At 45.7% G+C, this 10,267-nt stretch overlaps 1 pseudogene across 1 annotated transcript; it reads right to left on the bottom strand.

The window, feature by feature from the left end:
* Positions 1–4,610: 4,610 nt before the first annotated feature.
* LOC103271518 lies at positions 4,611–7,608 on the bottom strand (annotated as a pseudogene). Its single transcript, XR_002482592.1, has 2 exons — positions 7,501–7,608; positions 4,611–6,154 (listed from the first exon to the last, which is right to left on the bottom strand). The product of XR_002482592.1 is annotated as a protein lifeguard 1-like (transcript).
* Positions 7,609–10,267: the final 2,659 nt, after the last annotated feature.

Raw genomic sequence — 10,267 nt, 5'->3', positions numbered from 1 at the left:
TGAGTAGAGCTGTTGCTGGGTGGCGTCAGGGTGAGGGTAGGGACCCGGGGGGAGTTTGCTGGGGAGGGATGAGTGAAACAGGAACTAGCTCATCCTGAAAGGGGTTGGGGGAGAGAAAACCTCGCATTCCGAGGGTCTTATTCCCTGTGATTAGTATATATGAGATCCGACAATTTACGAACCATCCTAGAAAAAGTGCTGCATACCTCACTGCTGAATACCACTATGATCACCTTCAAAGTATTCCCTTTGGGAAGCTATGCACCAATGCCGGCGCCTAATCCACCAGTCAAAGCAGTTTTGGAAATCTTTTTCTGGAATGTCCATGAGAGCTGTCACCATCATTTGTCGCGGTCCCACAATTAAATTTGTGAACTTGCCACAGTGCACTTACGTTGGCAGCACTGTACAAATAACTATTGGAATACCGCCCCCTACTCACCTGATCGGGTCCTCAGTGGCTTTTTTCTTTACCCGAAGATAAAAGAAATAGTGAAAGGAAGACGTTTAATAACATTCAGGACATCAAGGGTAATAAGACGACGGCTCTGATGGCCATTTCAGAAAAAGAGTTCCAAAATTGCTTTGGCAGGTAGTCTAGGTGCCGGTGTCATTGCACAGCTTCCCAAGAGGAATACTTCGAAGGTGACCACAGTGCTGTGATGAGCTCGTGGACTTAATTGTTGGACCTCATATGTGTCTCCTCCCCATTAGGAATTCACCCTGGTGCAAGACTTCATGCAAGTATTAGAAGACAAAGCCAAGTCCAGTCCTCTAGTAAAAGCCTGTGCACATAGTTCCTCTTCCCCCAGAGAGACACAGAGACACGGATGAGCAGAGCTTGTATTTGGTGATAACACTGGCATGGCTGTGCTGGTTATTAAGCTATCAAAATACTTCCATACAAGGAGGTAAATGCATACTCACTATTCAAGTGTCTCATGCTGTTCTGGCCACCTCAACCCCTCTTGCAAGAAGTCCCCCACCTCAGTCCACCCCACAGACCAGTAACCACAGGAGTAACATGTGACCCAGCAAGGAACCTTCAGGCCCCTGCACCAGAGCCATGACAATTCTGTTCTGTTTTCTCTGTGTCTGTGTCATGTTGGTTGTTAAATATTTTCACTGTCACCCATGCGAGAAAGTATATCGAACATAAGCCTACAGAGGAAGAGAAATAGGTGCCAGATCAGATGGGAAATGTGTCAAGGAGAATATACCAACACTATATGAAAGCAAGTAAAAAGCAAATAAATGGTCTGAACAGAGCTGCTCCCATTAAATGTGAATGAATATAAATGTCTTGGCAATGATGTAAGCGTGCTATAGCCAGAAAGAGAGCGGAGTGGGAAACAGATGAAACCAATTTGGAAGAAAAACTAATCTGAGAAACAGAAGTTCCTACAGGTGTATTGTGCTCACAGAGAACCTAAAAAAGAACATGAACTCAAAACAAGTACTCAAATATGAGTTGATGAAACAATAGAATGAGATAGACAGATTGCAAAGATAAAGAAACAACTTGGCTAAAATAATATTATTATAGAACAAATAAATGAATTAGAAATAGCAATAAATGTGGTTAAAAACAACTGATAACAAGAGAAGGCTTGAGATGCCTACAGTGAATGAAGAATTTTAAAAACAAGGATTCAAGTAATTCTTGAGAGGCAAATTGTAGGAAGATACACATATTCTAGCATAAGAATAATTGGTGATCAAAAATAAAAGGAACTAAAAAAATATGGAAATAGAGTACAGAAAATGTTTCCTGAAATGAAGGAATGAACACTATGCTACAGGAAACTCAATAGAAAACACTTGACACCAAAACATGTCCTTATGAAGATACTAAACTTTGAGAATGAAGAAAGAATTCACTATTCAAGCAGAAAAAGCAAGTCACCAAGGGATCTCAGACTTCTTTACCACAGGAAACGTTAGAGGAGTATCCCACAAGTTCTGAGTAGGCAAAAAAGAATGACTTAAGTGAATTGTTGCTAACCAAATCAGTCGTCAAATTTAACGTTGAGTCCTCTTGCATGCAAGAACTCAGGGAATACAACACCCGTGAGCCCTTCTTAAGGAAACCATTTGATGGGAGAGATGAATCAACTCAATAAGGGAGGAGATAGTGGAAAGACCTGATAGTAAACATTGAATTTATATAAAGAGCCAAGACCAAACTGTTACATTATAGTAACATTGTAGTCACGTCGTAGGTACACACTGCAAATAGTATAAACCTTAATAAGATAACTAATAGGCCGGACTCAGTGCTCAGCCTGTAATCCCAGCACTTTGGAAGGCTGAGGCGAGTGGATTGCCTGAGCCCGTGGGTTCGAGACCCACCCAGGCAACTTGGCGAGACCTCGTCTCTATAATAAATAAAAAATTAGCTGGGCATGGTATCATGCTCCTGTAGTTCCGGCTACTTGGAAGGTTGAGGCGGAAGGATCACCAGAGCCCAGCAGGTCGAGGCTGCAGCGGCCGGGAGCGTGCCGCTACACTCCAGTCTGGGCGACAGAGTGAGACTCCAACTCAAAAAATAATAATAATAAGATAACCAATAAATTGGGAATAGGGGAAGAGGGGCAGAAGAACATCAGTTCCATCTTATTTTCATAGTAGAGAGCTGATATCTCAAAGATTTTAAAAACACATAAAAACTAACTTCTTAAGTTTTTGGTAATCTGTTCTTTTAAATAAGTTTAAGTCAATTTTTAAAAAGAAATATCTGTTCAGCAATTGCTTCAGTTGACTTTCGTTCCTTATCTTAATACAAGCAAATTAGCTGAGAGCTATTTAATTTTTTTATGTGATTAGAAATTAAAAGTATAGTTCTATGCTTATAAAAATATCCTCTTTCTGTCTGTATCTGTATAGAGAAAAGTCAGGTATGAATTCACCTAAAGTGAATGATGGTTATTTTTAGGTGAGTCTTGCTTTTGTTTTAGTCTTTTCTTTGTACTTCATTATACTGCTTGACTTTTGGCTGATACCCATGATATCTTTTTTATTTTCAAATGGAGGAGAAGTGTTGTTCTAAAAAAACAAGGTTAAAAAGCACCATAGAGTGTGGGTGGGCCCCTGGTGTGTGTTGCTTGTTATAGTGAAATTTTTGTTATAACTTCTATCAAGGTGCTGTAAAATTTCGACTTTATTTCAAAACACTGTTTTTTTCTAATTTTTCTCATAAGCTGCTATTTCTTTACCCACAGGAAGCTATTACTCATCGAAATACTCCATTTTATACAACCTGTAAGTGTTGTGACATTCTCTGGGGGCTAAAGGGAAAAACTAAACACCAGTATGATACCTAGGGACATGCCCAGTATATCTGAAACAAGTGAAAATTGGGGGGAAAAGCCATTTGGAGTAGCTGACAGTCATCTTACAAGAAGCCAGAAAGACGCTTAGCAACATGGGGATTTTGCACATGAATTGGCTGCAGTTCATTAAAGGAGATGAAAGGTTTCTTTCTTTGTGCTTCTGTGTGTTTGGAAATGAAATGCCAACCCTTTCCCTGCCCAACTGAAATTGATGGCAGTGGATCTTTAGTTCAGGATGAGCTTATGCTGATCAAACCCAGCCGGCCCATGGTGCCAGACAAGAGAATGTAGCAGTGAACTTTATTCTGTGTTTAAGGACCACTCAGCATTGCATTTGTCTAAGCCTCATGTTCTCCTGTAACATGTGTGAGAGCAGCTCCAGACTTCTCACTCTGAGTCACACACGGAGTGTTAGAAAATCCCAAATCCTCAACTTGATTAGTATGAAAAGATGATCCTAGGATTGTGGAGCTGGATGACACAGTCACCCATAGTGGGAGTCACAATAGCCATGGTAAGAATCAACTCAAGCTGGGCACGTTGGCTCAGCCTATAATCCCAGCACTTTGGGAGGCCGAGGCACGAATCCTGAGCCCACGGATTTGAGACCAGCCCAGGCAACTTGGTGAGACCTTGTCTCTACAATAAAAATAAAAATTAGCCCGGCATGGTAGTGCGCACCTGTAGTTCTGGCTACTTGGATGTCTGAGGCAGAAGGCTTGCCGGAGCCCAGCGGGTCGATGCTGGAGTGGCCATGGGTGTGCCATTGCACTCCAGCCTTGGCGACAGAGTGAGACTCTGACAAAAAAAAAAAAAAAAAAGAATAGAGTCAGGGACTGCACATATGGCAGCTTGGTGCCTGGCAAGAGGCAAGAATTCCAGAAACGGTGGTAATGACGGTAGTTGTTGCTGTTGTTTGGGAGGGAATTATGGCTCCATCATGCCTGGAGTTTTCCCAGCTGAATAAGCCTTTCCTTATTTTGGCTACTTGTCTCTGCTGTCATAGAGGATTCATTGTCATCCCTAATCTCCCCTCTGCACTGTATGTCACAGTACTTTTTTTTTTTTGAGCAGAAGATCCCATTTATTGGAATCTTAATGACAGCAGATTGAGAAGAAGGCTTCCTCCTCCCCCGAAACATGCCTGCCTTTCTGCCCTCAGGGCTCAGCATAGGGATGAGACCCCTCACCCTGCATGTCCCCAGAGGGTAGCACTCCAGAGTCAGGGAGGCGAAAAAGGGGTACTCTATGCCAGGCTGGGGAGCTGGGATAAGAGGGAAGTCGTGCACCCTCACCTTGTGGCTTGATCCCTCTCCCCGGTACCTGGTATTGCCCCCAGACCCTGGGGTGAGCTGGCAGATAGGGCTCATGCAACAATGAACAGACAGGAAGTGGCACGGAAATGTGGCCTTGTTGCCCCTTGGTGGCGGCAGGAGGACTAAAGGGGCCATGCTGTGGCCATAGAGGGTCCAAACAGAAATATCGTCAGTGTACATACAAGAGGATCAGAGAAGGGATTCCTCTGTCCCAGGCTGTGCCTGAGGACAAGAGAGAGGGGTGGTACAGTGGCACCGCCATGCCAGGGGCAGGGTCCAGGCCAGCCACGCCACCTGAGTGGAGCACAGCAAATTGGGACTTGGGCTACTCCTTGGTGTGACCAATGATGGTGAGGATATACAGGAGGATGTTGATGATGTCTGTGTACAGGTTCAGCGTGCCAAACACGTACTCCTCTGGGCTCAGGGACAGCTGCTTGTTCCCCAGCAGCAGCTGGGTGTCCACTGCCAGGAAGCCCGTGAAGAGCAGAGCGCCCAGGGAGGCATACACAGTCTCCAGGACGCGGTTCTGGATGAAGACGCAGAGAATGGCGAAGATGAAGAGCACCACCATGCTCACCAGGAGCGCACCCACACACGAGGTGAAGTCATAGCGGGTCTGCATGGAGAAGAGGACCACTGTGAAGCAGACACCCGTGGTGATGCCGACAGCCATGACGACCGCCTCAGTACTATTGTAGAAGCTGGCGCTCACGCCTACCATGTAAGACAGGCTGATAGGATCGACACTGTAACGAGGTTCCAGGGGTGCTTTCGCCAGAAGTCCCACAACAGTTGGGGACAATGAGGGAGATAAAGAAGATGGCATAGGAGACACAGTAAGTCCAGACGTTCTCCCGGACAAAGCCCTTCACCTCCCCAACAAAAGTGACCACAGACACCATGGACAGGGTCACCGACAGCTGCAGGGTCAGCTCCAGAACACCTTTCAGATAAAGGCCGGTCGGATGTTCTTGACATCCCAGTTGGTGGCAGGGAAGTCCTGGTTGTCATAGTAGAATGGGGGCCCCTCCTCCTGATAGTCGCCAGGCTGAGGTGAGGCAGGGTCCTGTGCCTGGAAGGCCTGTGGTTGTCCATAGGGATTAGGGGGGAAGGGGCTTTGAGGAGATGGCCCCCTGGGGTAGCCCTCCTGGGGGTGGGGTCCCCGAGGGTAGCCACCTTGTGGGTAGGGGCTGGGACCATGAGGGTACCCTGGCTGACTGTAGGGAGAGGGCTGGAAAGAGGGCGTGGGTAAGGAGCCCCAGGAGAGGGGGGCTGAGCATAGGGTGGCATGGGTGGCTGGGGCCCCCCAGGATATCCAGGATTGAGGGGAGGATAGTTGTCCCCAGACAGCAAGAGACTCTTTTCATGCGAATGGTCTCGGGTTCTGTGGTCCGCCCCACTTGCTGGGCACCGAAGGCCGGTGCGCACAGTGTCTGCTGTGCGGCCGCACAGTGATGACCGGCACACCGGCTCCAGTACCCGCTCAGCGGCTGCTCCACAGTACTTCCAATGAGGAGACTCCCCTCCCCCCCTTTTTTGTAGAGACAGGGTTTTGCCATGTTGCCCAGGCTGGTCTCGAACCCCTAGCCTCAAGCAATCCTCCCACCTCAGCCTCCCAAAGTGTTGGCATTGCACGCGTAAACCACTGTGCCTGTCCTGAGACCCTTGTCTAATCCCATCTCCATGTGAATGTGACACTTCCTCTTCCTTGTCTGATCCCAGGAGCCAGCTGCAATGCTTTACAACTGGCTCCCAGTTGGAGGATCCCAGAAGAATCTTTCCCTGGTTCTGATGCTTTCCATAGAACTCCACTCTCCATACTCCAAAAGACATCTGATATATTTTTCTGTCCTCATCTCCTCTCCCTTTTTTCTGGAACACACTCATTTCTCGGAGTGAACTGCCCCTACTTCACTCTTTGAGTTCTTGTTGGGCTGCCAGTTCCAGCCTCTGGCCACAGCAGTGGGTATGTGAGTAGGCCCATCATGGGACTACCCTGGGACCGGATATTGGGAGACTGGGAGAGAGGATCCCTTTCCTCTAGGGTTAAAGCAAGATCAAGAGAAAGAGGATATGGATATGACATGCTGAGTGCTGGGTCATATCATGCCTGGGCCACCTCCACTCCACGTCTTTCCCAGTTATGTGAGTCAGTAAGTCCCACTCATTTGAAGCTCATTGGAAATAGGTTTCTGTCACTTATAACCAAAAGCAGCCTGATAAATTTTCAGGTAAGTCCAAGACATTTACCTTTGGCCAGGTTATCAAATTATCTCTCAGATGGGTGTCCAATTTAAGTTATAACTACTTGTTTCTGCTCCAGCACCAGGACACTGGGCTGAATTTTTGGTTTCTGTTAGCTTTTACCCTTTCCTAAATAACAATAAAAATCATGAATACTTATAGACTACCAAGCACCGTATAGAAAATTTCAAATAGATTATCTCATTTAACCCTCCGAATAGTCACAAAGCAGGGGCTATTAGTAATCCCATGTATAGGTGAAAAGAAGACTTAGAAATGTTGCTTGTCTTGCTCAAGGTGGGTGACCAAGCATATGAGAGGTTGGATTATGGTGTGAGTCCAGACCGGGTAACCCTAGAGCCCACAGCCTTACCTCTGTGTTCCTATGTCATATGAAGTAAGAGAGCAGAGGCTGGAATCAGAAAAACCTGAGTTCAAATCCCAGCCCTACCACACCCTCACAGTGGAGTTGTGAGCATGTGAGTTGACTTCTCTGAGCTTCACTTTCTCCTCTGAGGTAATGAGATTGCTCTTCTTTCTCACACATTTTGTAAGAATTAAATGAGGCAGGGGATGTAAGCCACCTGGCATGCTGCCTTACTCACCTGGACAGGCAAAAGCTTGGCATTTTCATCCTGACCCACTTCCGAGTCCCCTAAGCTTAGCTGCCTATCACATGCCTGGGTTCTCAGCTCACGCAGAGCCCTTTGCATCCCTCATCTTCCTGGGTGCGAGGATGGAAACCACATCGGACTTGGAACGGCCAGATCTGCATTCTGGTCCTGACCCTGCGATGTATAAACTGGGTCATCATATTTAGCAAATGCTGCTGAGAAAACTGGCTAGCCACATGCAGAATAATGAAACTGGACCCCTACCTATCACCACCTACAAAAATCAATTCAAAATGGACCAGGAACCTAAAGGTAAAACCTTAAACTATACAAACCCTAAAAGATAACGTAGGGAACATCCTTCTGGACATTAGAGTAGGTAACGAACTCCAGGACTGAATCCCTAAAAGCTAATGCTTACAAAAGCTAAAATATAGACAGGTGGGACTTTATCAAACTGAAAAGCTTTTGCACAGCAAAAGAAACCATTAAGAGAATAAAGAGACAACCTACGATATGGGGAAAATATTTGCGAGCTATGCATCTCACAAAGGCCTAACATCCAGAATCTACAAAGAACTCAAATGATTTAGATGGACAAAAAAACAACCCCATTAAAAAGTGGACAAAGGACCTGAACAGACACTTCTCAAAGGATGACATTCAAGCGGTCAACAGACATGAGAAAAAATACTCAGCTTCACTAATAATCAGAGAAATGCAAATCAAAACTACAATGAGATACCGCCTAACTGCTGTACAGGTAGCTATCATTAATAAATAAAAAACAACAGGTGCCGGGATGGCTGCAGAGAAAAGGGGACGCTGCTACACCATTGGTGGCAATATAAACTAGTCCAACCTCTGGAAAACAGTGTGGCGAGTCCTCAAAGTATTAAAAATTGAGCTCCCAAGCCGGGCTCGGTGGCTCAGCCTGTAATCCCACACCTTTGGGAGGCTGAGATGAGTGGATGGCCTGAGCCCACGGGTTCGAGACCCGCCTGGGCAGGCGAGACCTCATCTCTAAAATAAATCAAAAAAATTAACCGGGTGTGGCAGCGTGCGCCTGTAGTTCCAGCTACTTGGAAGGCTGAGGTGGAAGGATCGCCAGAGCCCAGCAGGTTGAGGCTGCGGTGGCTGGGAGCGGCCACTGCACTCCAGTCTGGATGACAGTAAGACTCCAACTCAAAAAAAATGAGCTCCGTGCAATCCAGCAATCCCTCTCCTGGGAATATACCCAGAGGAACATAAATTGCTCTACTAAAATACACCTACCCATGCATGTTTATTGCCACTCTATTCATAACAGCAAAAACATGGCATCAATCCTGTTGCCCATCAAAAGTGAAATGGATAAAGAAAATGTGATCCATATACAAAATGGAATTTTATGCAGCCATAAAGAAGAACAAAATCATGGCCTTCACAGCAACTTGGATGCAGTTGGAGACTGTCATACTAAGTGAACTATCACAGAAACAACAAAAAAAAACTGAACACTGCAAGTTCTCACTGAAAAGTGGGCCCTGAACACTAATCACGTTAGCACAAGAAGGGGATTAACCGTGGCTGGGCACTGCTAAGGGGAGAGGGACGGGAGGAGGGCACATGGCAACACAATGGGTACCTGATCCACCACCAGAGGGAGTAAGGGCCAACTGGAAGCTCAAATTTCACCTGCATGCAGCCTACTTATGTAGCAAATCCTTACAATTCTAAAATAAGATAAAGTTTTAAAAATAAATAAATAAATGACTAATTCTAATCCGTAATTTTTTAATTGTAAGCTTCTTTCTTTCTTTGAGACAGGCTCTCGTTTTTTTTTCACCCGGGCTCGAGTTCAGTGGCGCAATCATCAGCTCACCAAATCCTCAAACTCCTGGACTCAGGCCTCCTCCTCACTTCAGTTTCCCAAGTAGCTGGGACTACAGGTGCAAGCCACTACACTTGCCTAATCTTTTGTTTTTTATAGAGATTGGGGTCTCCCTATGTTGCCTAGTCTGGGCACGTTTCTTTCATTTATTTATTTGTTTGTTTATTTTGAGTTGGGGGTCTCACTCTGTCACCCAGACTGGAGTGCAGTGGCACAATCACTGCTCACCACAGCCTCGACCTCCTGGACTCAAGTGATCCTTCTGCCTCAGCCTCCCAAGTAGCTGGAACTACAAGCACACGTCACTATGCCTGCCGAATTTTTTTTTATTTTTTGTAGAGATAGGGTCTCGCTATGTTGCCTAGGCTGCTCTTGAACTCCTGGGCTCATGAAATTCTCCTGCCTTGGTCTCCCAAAGTGCTGGGATTACAGGCATGAGCCACCACACCTGGCCAATTTTTTTAAAAAATTACCTAAAATATCTCCAGTTTCAGAAGATAAGATACTTAATGACATACCAAAACAGAGAATTCTTTAATATAGCCCCTTGCTACTCCTCTGCATTGTAGGACATTTCTCGTAGCAGCAGTGTCTCCTTACCAGGCAAAAAAAACCAAAACACTACAAACAAATACACATGGTATGCGAGTCACCAGTTAGGTGTCTTGTAGACACAAAAATGCATCAAAAACACTCCCTGCTCTCCAGGAACCTTCAGTCTAGTAATTGGGATAGGGCATGTACTTGAAATACTGTGCTATAAAGCAGAATGTAATACAGGCTCTCTAAGAATTATAAACAAATGCTTTGGGAGCCCAAAGTGGGGTGCATATCCTTTTAGGTGGGAATGAGACACAAAGGCTCCCTCAAGGAGGTAGCAATTAA

This window comes from Carlito syrichta, unplaced genomic scaffold (genome assembly GCF_000164805.1).
Source record: "Carlito syrichta isolate Samal-C Ts95f unplaced genomic scaffold, Tarsius_syrichta-2.0.1 Scaffold311717, whole genome shotgun sequence".
In the NCBI taxonomy this organism is placed as follows: domain Eukaryota; kingdom Metazoa; phylum Chordata; class Mammalia; order Primates; family Tarsiidae; genus Carlito; species Carlito syrichta.
The sequence above is the reverse complement of the archived record's forward strand: the minus strand, read 5'-3'. Positions and strand labels throughout refer to the sequence as shown.